The sequence below is a fragment of the Amblyomma maculatum genome, chromosome 3 (genome assembly GCF_055883805.1).
Source record: "Amblyomma maculatum isolate TAMU_Amacu chromosome 3, ASM5588380v1, whole genome shotgun sequence".
Taxonomy (NCBI): Eukaryota; Metazoa; Arthropoda; class Arachnida; order Ixodida; family Ixodidae; genus Amblyomma; species Amblyomma maculatum.
This window is the reverse complement of record NC_139346.1, coordinates 85,007,143-85,021,939: the sequence shown is the minus strand read 5'-3', so window position 1 is coordinate 85,021,939 and position 14,797 is coordinate 85,007,143.

The following is a 14,797-nucleotide window of genomic DNA, read 5'->3' as shown; positions in this document are numbered from 1 at the left end:
TGTGAGCAAAGACACAACCCCTGACTTAACATTCACCAAAAACATAGAGGAGCTTAGGTGGAAGAACATAGCGCTCAACTTTGGAAGCGATCATTACGTCCTCGAAATAACGCTTAAACGGGGAGTCAAAGTAAGACGACAAAAGATCGTCAGCGCTACCGAATGGGAGAAATTCAGACAAATTAGGGAATCCGCAAACATGGACGAAAATTGAAAACATCGACGATTGGACAGAAACCCTCATGCATCACGTTAAATCCGTAACCATTACCCTAGGGAGGGACGAAGCACCGAAAACAGTTGACAGGAAACTCCTACACATGTGGGAAGCTAAAAAAGGTATGAAGAGACGCCTCCGGTGTCAGAGATGGAACCGAAACCTAGGGCGAAAAATAGCCAGGCGCAATAAGGAAACTGAGGATTCGGCAATTAAACTCTGCGAGCAAAACTGGTGTAAAAGGTGCGATGAAATGGAGGGCAACATGAGCCTTTCAAAGACGTGGAGACTGCAACGATATCTTCTTGATCCCGACAGTTCGAAAACACAATCAAACACAACAATAGCAAAGGCAAGACGCGTTCGAGGGGACTGACGAGGAACTAATAACTAAGCTTGTAGACACATATGTTGGCGATACAACATCCCTCTCTTACACAATACGCGGGCCCTCCGAACGAGGCCCTCAAAGCCCCCATCTCAGAAGCGGAAGTTAGAGCCGAAATCCTGAGCTTAAAGACGCAACAAATAAAATGCTACAAAACCTAGACGACGCTTTCATAACGGCACTCACCAACTACATGCAAGAAGTATGGAGTAGCGGTCGTCTTCCCCAATAGTGGAAAACTGCAAACGTTGCGCTAACTTCAAAACCTGGCAAGCTCACGAAATTGGAAAACCTCAGATATATTTCTCTAACCTGTAATTGAAGAGACATCTGGGCGAGTAGTTATGGTGACATGATGGAAAAACACCTCGGTCCACGCATGTAGCGCTGTTTTTCCATCATGTCAACTTCTCTAACCTCATGCATTGGAAAGCTTATAGAACACGTAATCCAAACAAGTCTAACCAATTTCATGGAGAAAAACGACCTGTGGCCGCACGAGATGGTCGGATTCCGACCGGGCGTGTACACACAGGATGTAATGCTCCGATTACAACATGACATAATTGACTCGAAATCCAGAGACGCGAAGGTAATTCTAGCACTAGATCTAACAAAAGCATTTGAAAACGTAAAACACCAGGCAATTCTCGCGGGACTGCAGGAATTAGAAGTCGGCGAGAGGACATATAATTACGTAATGGATTTCCTGACAAACAGGACGTTGAAACAAAGTTTCAGAATCTAGAATCCCCCACTGTCCACCTGGGAAGTAAAGGAACACCGCAAGGCTCGGTGCTCTCCCCCTTCCTCTTTAACGTGGTGATGAGAGGCCTTCCCGCCGCTCTTAAAGCCATGAAAGATCTAAAGTTAGCATTTACGCGGACGACGTTAATCTCTGGATGAACAATGGCAGCGATGGCAGCATAGAGGAACGCCTACAGGTGGCGGCGGACACCATCGTGTCCTACGCGGCCGAAAGGCGTCTTGCGTGCTCTCCGCAAAAATCCGAACTTTTCATATATAATCCAAAATCAATGAGATGCAAGGGCGACTTTAACGTAGAAATTAAGGTCGACGGCAAACCCGTACCAAAAGTCCAGCAAATCAGAATTCTCGGACTTTTTATTCAAGAGGACTGGTATAACGACGGAACGATAAAAAACTCACTACCTACGCGACGCAAGTAACAGGGATATTTAGGAGGATTGCATTCAAAGGCAGAGGCCTCAAAGAGAAAAGCCTCTTGAGATTGATGCAGGCGTACATAATAAGCCGAATATGCTATGCCACACCATTCCTCAACATCAGGACCAATGAAAAAGATGAAATAGACGCACTCATCAGGCGTTGCGTCAAGAGGGCGCTGGGTCTACCCACCTCCTCTTCTACGGAACACTTGATAGAAATGGGAGTGCATAATAGCTGAACGGAACTTGCTGAAGCGGTGAGCATCGCCCAACATGAGAGATGAAGTAGGTCGAGCACGGGTCGAACCATCTCAGAATGGGTGGGTCGAAAAATAGATAGGGGCACAGCCGACAAGGTTGCCCTACCGCCACAATGTCGCGAGAACATCACTGTCCGTCCTCTCCCCTGCAACATGCACCCAGAATACCAGAAGGAGAGATGGGAGAAAAGAGCAGAAGCACTGGTTAAAATAGCAAACGAATTCAGAGTAAAAGAAGTTGCCTACGTAGACGCTGCAAGCAGCCGATCAAGGGCGGCAGTCGCCGCGGTAGTCAATGGTAGCAGCACACCAGTCGTCTTCCCCACCATCCGAAGCAGAAACATAGACACGGCTGAAGAGGTCGCTATAGCGCTCGCTTGCGTCGGAACGAAGGCTAGATTGATCTTTAGCGACAGTAAAACTGCTCTCTGGAATATCGGAAAAGGCAGGGTTTCGCAAGAAGCCGCCCGAATTCTAACAGCTGTAGCTAAAATCGATCGCAAAATCACCCTAATTTGGGTCCCAGCACACACGTCCGTCCCCGGCAACGAGGCGGCCCATGATTTAACCCGAGATCTTTACTTCCGGGCAAACGCGGAGCCGCCTGACTGCCAGGCGATGGACGAACGTTTGCAAACCTATAAAAAAGTAAACGAAAATTAGAGATTAGGAAGACGTCTGATGACGCCACCGGATCCTAACTTAAATAATAAAGAGGCCATAGCGTGTCGGAGATTACAAGCCGGAAATTTCCCGAACCCTGTCTGGTTGTTTCACACCTAGATAGATGAGAGAAAAAATATAAATGTAAAGCCTGCGAAGCGAGGGGGACCCTCGACCATATATTTTGGGAATGCCCTAAGTCTCCGGGCGCTATGGACAACATTAAAAGTAGAGAAGCCTGGGTAACCCTGCTGCGAAGCGACGTCCCCGCTGACCAGCAGAAAGCCGTCCGCCTGGCGGCTGAGGCCTCGAATAACCATTGTATATTCGCCAGTCCTTAGTCGCGGAGGTTCCAGCCCCCGTATCTCAGGCCTGCTTGCCAGGAGCGGGGAGTAGGGGGCCTCTTAAATCGGTGTAAACTAAAGTTTTAATCAATCAATCAGTCTTCGCAGGCCAAGCGCCGAGGAAGCCGTTCCCTCTCCCGTGTTTTCGCTCTCCCAGTCTGTTCCTGTGTCTGGAGGTCAGTATGTTTTAATGCGCGCGTCTCCCTTGCCGCGGCTGTCTGCTGTGGCCAGCATGGGTTATCGCGCCGATTCCCCGGTGCTGCGCACGCGGCAAACCCCGCGCGGCGCCGGTTCGCGCATGCGAGATGCGCAGCGGGAGTAGATTTCACCGCACACTATTACGTGGTCTAATCACGTAGATACCGACTTGCTCTCTTTTGTTTTTTCATGACTAGGCTTCAAGAGTGTTGCCGCGTGCTCCCTCCTTAGCTTTCTTTCCTCCATGATGGCTTCACTCAGGCGCCGAGACCTAAAGCCCCTCGATAATTAAGCCGAAACCAAGGCAACCGCACGCTCGCCTCTGCTTAGTCAGGTGACAAACATTACGTCACTCAACCGCAGACACGCCATGGACACGCTGCAGTCGTGGCAATTGCGCGGTCTTGATAGCCTGCACTATACCTACGCTGCCTCTTAACCGGTGCCAACAGATCGCAACAGCTCCCGACGTGCCAGCAGTCGTCATGGATTATCCCGGCGAGGCGCTTCTTCAAATTGACTGCGTCTCAGACGTTTCGAAGACGGCAGGTCGAATCCTAACACCCAGTGGACGTATAGCTCGCAGAGAGGCTGCCGCACAAAGACGAAGCGAGGCGGGTCGAGCGAAGCGAGAGCTTTAAAATTACGTACGTTAACCCTTGCTAAATGCCAGTCATTATTGTCACGCAAAATCCAATTCTAGACAAGCTTTATCAGGCTTAAGTTACGTAGGTTTTGTGGAGGCAAATCTTTGTCTAATTTCGTCTGTTCATTTTTATTCATGTTGTACAGTGTCACGCCAAAAGATTTGGACAAATTCTGTGAATGTTTGGTTTGGTTTGGTTGGTGGGGTTTAACGTCCCAAACCGACTTAGGCTATGAGAGACGTCGAGGTGAAGGACTCCGGAAATTTCGACCACCTGGGGTTCTTTAACCTGCACTGACATCGCACAGCCCACGCGCTCCTTGCTATTCGCCTCCACCGAAAAGTGGCCACCGGGGTCGGGACCGATCCCGTACCCTTGGGAACAGTATTCGAGCGTCGTAACCACCGCGCCACCCTGGCGGGGTGATTCTGTGCATGTGGTTTTGAATGTAGCTTGGTGACATCTTTTAGAAGTGCACGATAGCAATCAAAATATTAGCAGATACTCCATCAATCGACGCGGTTCCAGTTTTTTGCAATTTTTTTTTTAAACACACACCTCATGTGGTTTGCTTCACAGTCTTATTAACCTCACGTGAGAGCAGAACAAACTTCAGAAGTGAAATTTTCCTACGCATCACAAGCTAACACCATTTCTAAAAACATATTCGCAAGTGTTTTAAAATAATGCACAGTTGTCTCGCCATTAGGAAAAAAAACGCACACAACTGGTTTTTATGGCAATCCTCGTTACTCAGAGAGAATGCAGGACAAACCCCAAAAAGGAAATTTTTAAGCATTATAAGGTTCTGCCATTTTCATAAATATTGTCACGTGGTGGTGACAAGGTTGTCAACAAAGAATGAGGCTTGATCTTCACTCGAATGAATTCTTTATTGAGCTGACGCACCCAAAAAAAAAAACTGAACAACTCGGCGGCAGCGATAGCAATTATAGTGCTCGGCGGTCGTAGATCTACGAATCCCTATCGCGCCCGTCAACACTCATTTATAGGCGACGAAGAAACGTCGAGATAAGGCCGCAACCGGTGACTAGCATGACCTGGAACATTGTAGAAACGCACGAGACTGTTTGGAATATTCGAGATACCTCTCGACGCATCATGCGCGACAAATAAAATGATACAGCATCGTTTCTGGACAACAGGCATGAATAAACAAACAATACAGAATCTGATAAGGCCGCATGCCAGCGGCTGTCTAAAAAGAACAAATATTCGAATGATTGGCGGCCTTGCTCCACCCTCCAAAGGCATCGCCTCGATGCTTACGAAACAAGCACAAAATAGTAAACAAAATACGAGAAATATAAACAGCTAGGGCCTTTAGCGCTCGTAATAAGGCTTTAGGCACACAACATGAACAATTTCAGGGCGCGTCATTGTGGTCGTGCCGTCGGGGATGACTTTATAATTAAGCGGTCCGATGCCCCGAAGCAGTTTGTATGGGCCGAAGTACCACCGAAAGAGCTTTTTCACTTAGACCGCGGCGGCGTATCGGCGTCCAAACCTACACTTGATCTCCCGGCCTGTACTCTGCGTCGCGTCGTCGCACGTTGTACCGCCGGGTGTCGGTGTGTTGTTGGTCTTAGATGCGCGGCTGGGCTTGTCGTCGGACTTCCTATGCACGCTGCAGGTAGGCGCAACATCGGGGTTACCTTCTGTCACGTGCGGCAGCATCTCATCGAGCGTCGTCGTGGGCTCCCTGCCGTACACAAGCATGAATTAACGGGGTGGCTCTGGTTGTCTACTGGATGGCCGTGTTATATGCAAAAATCCCGTACGGCAAGATCGCGTCCCAGGTCTTGTGTTCGGCGTCAACGTATATGGCGATCATGTCCGCGATCATTCAGGCGCTCCGTAAGTCCGTTGTTCTAGCAATGGTGCGCAATGGTTCGTCGATGGCTTTTATAACTGTAATACTGGATGGCTTGCGTCACCTCTACCGTAAATGCCGTTCCCCTGTCATTGATGAGCACTTCTGAGGCGCCGTGTCGCAAAAGACAAAATATTTGGCGGCTTCTGCTGCGGTACCATTGGGTAGCGCTTTTGCTTCGGCTGGCGGGTAAGGTAGTGGGTCGCCACGATCATCCACTTGATACCCGTAGATGAAGATAGGAAAGGCCGAGGAGATCCATCCTAATTTGTTGAAAGGGCAGGGTTGAGGGCGGTATCGGGTTCAGTAGTCCAGCTAGTCTGATTGGCGGCGTCTCGCGTCGTTGGCGCTCACAGCACGTTTTCACGTAGTGGGCAACGTCGGCAGGCAGTCGCGGCCAGTAGCACTTCTAGATTCGATGCTACTTGGCCGCAAACCCGAGATGGCCTGCTGTGGGCTCATGGTGCAACTCGTGCAGAATTTCCTGCCGGAGGCTTTTAGGCGTACGAAGCTGCGTGGTCCTGTTGTGTGCAAAGCTCTTAACCAGGACGCAATAGCTTAACGCGAACGATGATAAATGACACCTGAACACAGCAGGAGGGGAAGCGGTCTTGCCATCCAGGTAATCGCGCAGGTCGTTCAAGCCCGGGTCCGAGCGCTGCTGGTGCGCAAAGCTGCTGGCTCTTGCCGTACCAAAAAGGCGTCGTGGTCATCGTCTTTCGGAAGAGCGTCGACGGAGGCGCGGTATAAGCAATCTCCGTCGGAATTCTTGCGGCCCGACTTATAGACTACGGTAACGTCAAATTCTTGAAGTCGTAAGCTCCATTGGGGAAGGCGGCCGAAGGTGTCTTTCAAATTTGCTAGCCAGCAGAGCACGTGGTGATCGCTTACCACTTTAAATGGTCGACCGTATAGGTAGAGACGCAACTTTGAAATGGCCCAGATGATCGCGAGGCGCTCCTTCTCGGTCTTCGAGTAATTGGCTTCGGTTTTCGAGAGGGACCTGCTAGCGTAGGCGATTATGTTCTCCTGTGCGGTATCCTGAATGAGAACGGCGCCTAGGCCGAGACTGCTGGCGCCGGTATGTATCTTAGTCTCGGCGTTCTCATCAAAGTGGCCTAGTAAAGGAGGGGACTGTAGGTGCCGCTTAAGTTGCTCAAAGGCTTACGCTTGCGGTGCTTCTCATTGAAATGGCACTTCTGCCTTTGTAAGCAGTGTCAAAGGTTCGGCGAGGCGCGAAAAGTTCTGACGGATCATCGGTAATAAGTGCACAGTCCGATGAATCGGCGCACAGCTTTCTTGTCGCCGGGCTGTGGAAATTGTGCGATCGAAGCTGTCTTCTCTGGCTCGGGGCGAACTCCCACCTTGCTGACGATATGACCCACAAACAACATCTCTTCGTAGGCGAAGTGACACTTTTCAGCTTTCAATGTTAAACCTGGCAACTTGATTGCGTGAAGTACTGTTTGAAGTCTTCTCAGATGGTCTTCAAGGCTCGAAGAGAAGACTACAACGTCGTCTAATTATACCAGACAAATTTGCCATTTCAAGCCAGCCAGTATCGTATCCATTACTCGCTCGAATGTCGCTTGTGCGGATCAGAGGCCGAAGGGCATTACCTTGAATTCGAAAAAATCGTCTGGCGTGACGAACGCGATCATCTTGCGGTCTCTTTCGTCGACCTCAATATGCCAGTACCCACTCTTCAGGTCCATCGACGAAAACTACTTGGCATTACGGGGCCGGTCCAGTGTGTCGTCGATGCGGGAAAGCGGGTAGACATCCTCCTTTGGTATTCTATTCAAGCAGCGGTAATAAACGCAGAAGTGAAGTGTGCCGTGTTTGTTCTTCACCAAAAAAACTGGTACCGCCCAGGAGCATCTTCGATGGCTGGATCCCGTCCTCACGCAGCATTTCCTCAACTTGATCGCGTATGGCCTGGCGTTCTCGCGGCGATACATGGTAGGGGCTTTGACGTAGCGGTCGAGCCTGCTCGTCCGTGATGATGCTGTGCTTTGCCAACGGAGTTTGCCGCACTTTCGACGCTGAAGATAAGCACTAGCTGTTGCGTTCCAGAAGAGTGCGAATCCGGTCTTGCCTGTCGCGTGGTAGTGCTGTGTTTATATCGAACGTGGGCGGCTTGGATAGGTTGGGTGTATCGTCTTCGGGTTGGGCGGGGAGGGCGTAAACCTCTCGACTGACCGCTAGCTCTTCGAAAAAAGCGATCGTATGCCGTTGTTAATATGCAAGCATTTTTCTTTGAACTTCGTCACCAGCATCTGATTCTGTCCTTCTCGGATATGGGCGACACCTCTTGCGATTTCGAGCTCTCTTTTCAAAGCAGCTGGGTGCTTCGATCGATAACACCTTCGGCAGATTTGATGTCTGCGTTGCCCACGCAAGCGATGACACTTGATCTGGGAGGAACGATCAAGTCTCCATCGAGGACGTTTAGAGCGATGTGGTGCGTCGATGGTATGGCGTTGTCCGTTGAGAGCTTGAGTTTTGAGCGAACGTCGACGATAACGTCTCGAAGAATAACGTCTCGCGAGCAGTTCTGTAGGACCACGAACATAAGTACGCCCATTTACTCTCACTCTGGCGGTTCATCGCCCAGACAGCGTAAAAAGATTACTACCAGCGCTGCGGATTAGCATACATCCCAAGTGGTCGTCACTTTCTTGAGCTGTGCGGCGAACGCTCCACTGATGACAGAATAGTCAGCATTAGCGTCCGCTAAGGCGGTAACTGAGCGACCGTCAACAGCAACGGCAAGGTCACTTGCTCGTGTCCTCGTATTGCATGTTGGCTTCGTCTTTTGATCAGGTCGCGGTCACGGCACAGCGTTGTCATTTCACTGAACAGTTGTGTTAGTTTAACATGTGGCGCTTGGCCGTCGATACCCTCGTCGTACATTGCGGCGGTGTATTGGTGAATGCGTCGCCACTCGGCGGAGAATATTCGTGTTTTCGCCGTGGAACAACCTCAACTCCAAAGGTTGCTACCGTTAGTTTGCCTTACAGGGTCTAGGGTACCTTCCTCAAACGTAACTGTGACCGGAGATGCAAATCGGAGACTACGGCGATGAGGAGTGGTACCGACGGTTTGGTACTCTGCCCTGCGCAAGTAGTCATCAATGTCCTGTGGTCGTTCATCAAGATGGGGTCGTGGGTCATCGACAGCGAAGCCACGCAGGCCGATACGCCTGTATGGGCAGTGGCGTAAAATATGGCCTGCTTCAGCGCAATGGAAGAGCAGCGGGCGGTTGTTGTCTGAAAGATGAAGAAATAAACCTTAAGCATTACTTTTAAACTCTAGGCATTATTTATAGTATTGAATGCATTCTCTAGCTGAATTTTAAATCAAAAGCAACCATCCTCAACAAAAAAATATGTTGGTTGGTTGGTTTGTGGGGTTTAACGTCCCAAAGCGACTCAGGCTATGAGAGACGCCGTAGTGGAGGACTCCGGAAATTTCGACCACCTGGGGTTCTTTAACGTGCACTGACATCGCACAGCACATGGGCGTCTTGCTTTTCGCCTCCATCGAAAAGCGGCCGCCGAGGCCGGGATTCGATCCCGCATCCTTGGGAACAGTAGTCGAACGCCGTAACCACTGCGCCACCCCGGCGGGGCGAAAAAAAATGTGTTAGGCACAGAGCAAACATCAGGCGTCATCTGTGTCCTGTTTTCTCTCACTTAACAGGAGTCCGAAATAATTTAGCCAAGGTTCAAAAATATACTGCGGCATAATGTACGCGGCAAGAAATTATCATATTGTTCACATTTCTGAGCGATGAGGGGTAGGTAGATTTCATTAAATTCCATTATCAAAGCCATTAATTACACTTCAGACGAAGACAGCTAGAAATTGTACAGCGAATCCCTTTCACCAAAAAGCAATTCCCTAGTTTTACTTTACATAGGAGGGGTAGAATAACTTTACGCTTTGAATAGTGTCTCAAAGAATTCTGAAACAATTGGAGCTAGCTATTCGCAGCTAGATCTGCGCTATTCAAAGTAAAACCTCTTACATGAGGACGCTTTTTATGAATCTAACACTCACTGGTGGATAAACTGGAGTGAGCGTTCGTGGAGAAATTGCAGCAATACTAAGGTGGCACCTCCTCTATTACTTGCACGCCAGACACATCGCCTGCTTGGTATTCCGAGGCATTTTGACATATCCGTACAGTTTGTTGCCGACACATGATACTACCGAAATGGCGCGGACTCCCTTGACAGGATTCCGCGTGCTCGCGGGTAACCACGTGGACTGATGAGAGCAACAGACATAAAACGGCGTAGTTTTTGGTTTAACATTTGCTTACTTCCCTATATTCAGGCGCGCATCTGGGAGCAGATATTAAACGATTCTTCCAGCGGCCAGGTTATCCCATCCAACTATCATAATTTTCTGGCTTGTTTGCTGTTTTTATACCGATCAATGTGTTGCTAATGTTTAAACCTTGTCATTTAGTTTTCGCTAATATGCAGAAAAGGAACTAATTTGTGACCGAAGGTTTTTCCATGTTCGACCTAATGTCATAGAACTATATTCAAAACCTGTTTGCCCGGGAGAGTTGAGACAAGACATGTTCGCATCATTCTTTCTCTGTCGGGAAAGTGAGTCGCGAAAAGCATATCAGATGCAGGAACTATAAAATATTTTGGATTAAGTGAGGTTAACATTAGTAAAATAATGCGGCAGCAAGAACTTTCATGTGTAGATTTTGCGTGGTTGGCGGGACAGGTTGGACAGAAACAAATGACACACCCCTGTCATCTGTACACGCCCTGGAAAAACAGCTTGAAAATGAAACTACAGCTAGTGGAGAAATTTTGAAGAACAGCGCATTAAAAAGTATAAACAAAATAGCTGCCGAAAATGTCGACGGTAAGCATACAAACGCAGGCCACTAAGACGACACCTGGACCGCAGCGGGGCCGGCGGCGAGAAAGAAATCAGCAGGAAAGTAATTAGACGACACAGCTATTCACCCACCCTATCTCAAAGTCTGATCCCAACAAAGCAGGATGGGTCAGCTGATATATCCAGAAAGGAGCCCATGGTCAATACGGGCAAGAGGATAGGACAAATGCGTTAAAGCGATAAAAACAAGCAAAACGTGTCAGGAAAGTGGCGTGAGCCTACAGGTCCTGATCGTTATTGTTTGCAAGGTGGAAAGTTGGTCTCGAGAGAGAGAGAGAAAAAACATTTATTGCTCTAAAAAGTTTCTGGTTTTAGCGTCGGGCCGATGTCTTCATATCTTCGGCCTCTTCACAAGGTCGGCGCCCCTATTCCAGGGCACCGCTGAGTCTTGCTGCTTCGCAGGCGTGCCGCACCACTGCCCTTTGGGCCGTGAGCTCGCTGCTGGTCAGCAGACCCTCCCATTGTTCCGCACTCGGGTTATTTAGTTTGTGGAAGGCTCTGTTTCGTTCGCATTCCCATGTGATGTGGTATAGTGTGGGGGTTGCCCCGCACCACGGACATGTGTTCCTGTATTGTGTAGGGAACATCTTGTGTAGTATGTATAGATTGTGGAATGTCCCTGCTTGCAGTCTCCGCCAGCAGACCGCCTCGTGCTGTGTTAATGATGTGTGGGGTGGTGGGTATTTGAATCTCCGCCCTCTGTGGCAGTTTTGTATTTCTGTATACGTTGGTTCCACCGTTATGGGGCCCTCCAGGGCTTCTGACTGCCCTGCTCGGTTCGTGATCTCGCGAACTAGGCTGTCTACCCTCGAGTTACCCTCTATTCCGGTGTGTGCCGGTATCCAGAAAATCCTGTTGCTTAAGGTCTTATTTGGAAGCCTTGCTTCGAGGAGGATGCTCAGCGCTTCCTTGCTTATTTTGCCCAGTGTGTAGTTACTGCATGCTGCTTTGGAGTCTGTTAGGATTATGAGAGACTTGTTCCTGCGGTAACCTTCGGCGGCCGCTACAGCTACGGCAGCCTCCTCCCCCTCCGTTACCGTACAGTTTCTTAACGTCGCACTCCTGATTGGTTCCCCCATGTGGTCTACCACTGCTGCCGCGACTCTGATCTTTCTGGTCCTGCGGTCCCATGGGTATAGGGCCGCGTCTGTGTATACCGTATTTTCCATTGTGGCTAGGTTCCGCTGCACATAGTCTGCCCTGGCCTGCCTTATAGCGGCGTGGAGGTTGGGATCCATATTTCTCGGCAGGGGACTGACATCCAGTGTTTGAGCGGGGAAAAAAACGAAAAATACAGGTGGCAGTGGGAATACTTCCGCGCATGAAACTAAACGCGTTGTTTACAGGAGACAAATATGTAAGTTGTCCGAGACTGATGCTGGGTAGACGCGGTAGTAACATGAGTGAATGATGTTCTCATCGGTCACGTAAAAGATGTATTTCAAGAATTTAGAGCGGAATTTTAGGATGTGTAATTACGCGCAATACATATCCACCGCTCCCACAGGTCTGAAAGCTAAGCACTGAGTAGTTAATGCGACAGTGAGTTAACGAAACATTTCCGCGCTGTATACACAAAGACGCTATATGGTCGGCTCTAGGACTGAGATTATAACAGGGCCGCACGAAGGAGTGGCGACGATCCTGCAGGACGTCTCTTCGGCTGCGGTCCTGGTCTGTCTCTTTCGTCGTCTCGAGATGGAACTCGTACTTTATTTCCTTTGATCCTTGGCAGCAGCCAGAGCTTCGTACCCTTCAGTCAGGAAGCACCGCTGGCATCGCGTGAATTGGACGAATAAGACAGAGAACGAAGCAATCGAGGTTTCGTGGCCGAGTAATGGCTCTTGGTAAGAATGGCAACAGGCTGGCGCCCGATCCACTAAGTTTAACGGGCGCGTCGGATATGTCCTCGGACTAACTGCAACTTGTCTGAAAGCCGGTAAGCAACAGGGCTCTTGCTTCACTTGCTGCCAGGTGTTTGCAAGGGCTTGTCGTGATGCCAGAAAGGTACGTGGTCTAGCACAGCTTCATCAGCACCCCTACCGTTAGGCAGTGCGCCTTGAAGACGAGGCACTTCCAGCTTCGTCGCATGCGTGGCGCGTTCTGAGGACAGGCGCCTCCATGTTCCTGTCCGCTGCTGAGCTCCTGGCGACTCCACGCTGTTTTCCTTGGAAAGAAACCCACTCGTTAGAATGGGATCAGGGCTTCACTGCCTTTAGTCCCGCCGGGGTGGTGCAGTGGTAGGATGCCCAACTACTGTGCTTGAGTACCTGGGCTTGATCCCGATTGCGGCGGCTGCGTTTCGATAGAGGCGAAACCAAGAGACGCCCGTGTGCTGTGCGATATCAGCGCACGTTAAAAATCATCAGGGGGTCGAAATTACTCCGAAGCCCTCCACTACGGCTCCTCTTTCTCTCTATCTACTTGCACTCCCACCTTCCTCTCTTCCCTTACGGCGAGAGGTGTCCACAGAAAGAAGTGTGACAGACACTGCGCCTTTCCTTTCCTGTGAACCAAATATTTATTATTATGCACTGCCTAGTCACCTAGGTGCCTTGACCAGCTCAGCGGTGCTTCAAGGAGGAGGAGGAAAAAACTTTATTAAACGAGCGAGTTTGGACCCTTCAAGGGCCCAGGGCCACCGCACGGCCCTCACATTACGTGCATGTGTCCAGGTCACGTAGGGCCATGGCACTGGCACCCCGGTCCACACAGCGAAGTTGTATGTCCAGGTCCTGCGACGTTAGGAGGGCCTCCCATTCCTCCCACGATCCGATGGCGGGCTGTCCCTGCGGGGGAGGATCGGCAGGGCAGCCGAAAAGAATGTGGTCCAAGGTGGCGTGCAACTCTCCACAGAGAGTGCACTCAGGGGAAACGGGTCGGTAGTAGGATAGGCGTTGAGGGGTGAGAAGCGTTCTGGTTTGAAGACGCCTCCAGAGGATTTGCTGGGAGTGAGACAGCTGGGGGTGGGGAGGGGGGTAGAGTCGACGGGCAAGGCGTGCTTGCTGTGTGAGCTCAGAAAATGTATGTGCCCGCTCCCTCGAGAAATCCCGGCATGGGTCGCAATTTGCCCAGCTAATAAGTCCTCGGGCTATGTTATCGGCGGCCTCATTTCCGGGATTGCCAGAGTGAGCCGGCACCCATATAAGCTCAATACGCCTGTCAGAATTCAGGGTGCACATTCTCAATATTTGCCACGCGGGAGGATGGACGCGTCCGCGGGCAAAGTTAAGTATGGCTGTTTTGGAGTCGCTAAGTATGTAAGCCGCACCTGTTTGGGCGATTGCTAAGGCTATAGCCACTTCCTCTGCTTCCTCCGAGTTACAGGGAGGGTCTATGAAGTGAGTGAGTGAGGGGGCTGCTGGATTGTAGGCCACAGCTACCGAACGGTCTGAACCACATGCGGCGTCCACCTAGCGGACATCCTCTGCAGTCCCATAGTGTTTATGGAGAGCTTTGGCTCACGCGACACGGCGGGATTGATGGTATTCTGGGTTTACGTTCTTAGGAAGAGGTTTGAGGATAAGCGCTGAATGCACGGCCTGAGGGAGAGGGTCTAACTCTTCAGCATGTGCGGGTATGCGAATGCCGAGAGTATCCAGTATATGTCGTCCTGCTTGCGTGCCAGCCAACCGAAGGTACTGTGTGTACCGATGTGCCTCTATAAGTTCTTGTATATTGTTGTGCATTCCTAGTTTTAAGAGCCTGTCCGTGCTAGTGGTCTTCGGTAGGTTGAGCGCTGCTTTGGTAGCCATGCGGATTAGGGCGTTGATTTTATCTTTGTCTGCACAGGAGAGGTTCAGATAAGGAGAGGTGTAAAGAATGCGACTGAGCACAAAGGCATGTAGTACCTTTAAATTGTCAGCTTCATCTAGGCCGGCTCGCGAGTGTGAAACCCTTCTCAAAAGATGGATGACGGAGTAAGTAGACTGTTTTAGTGCCTTCAGGGTAAGGTCGTTTTTCCCCGTGTCCTGTAAGTTCAGACCAAGAATGCGGAGGTTGGGAGTTTGTGGTATGGGAGTATCGTGCAGATAAATTGTTATGGGGGCGGTAAGAACACGCCG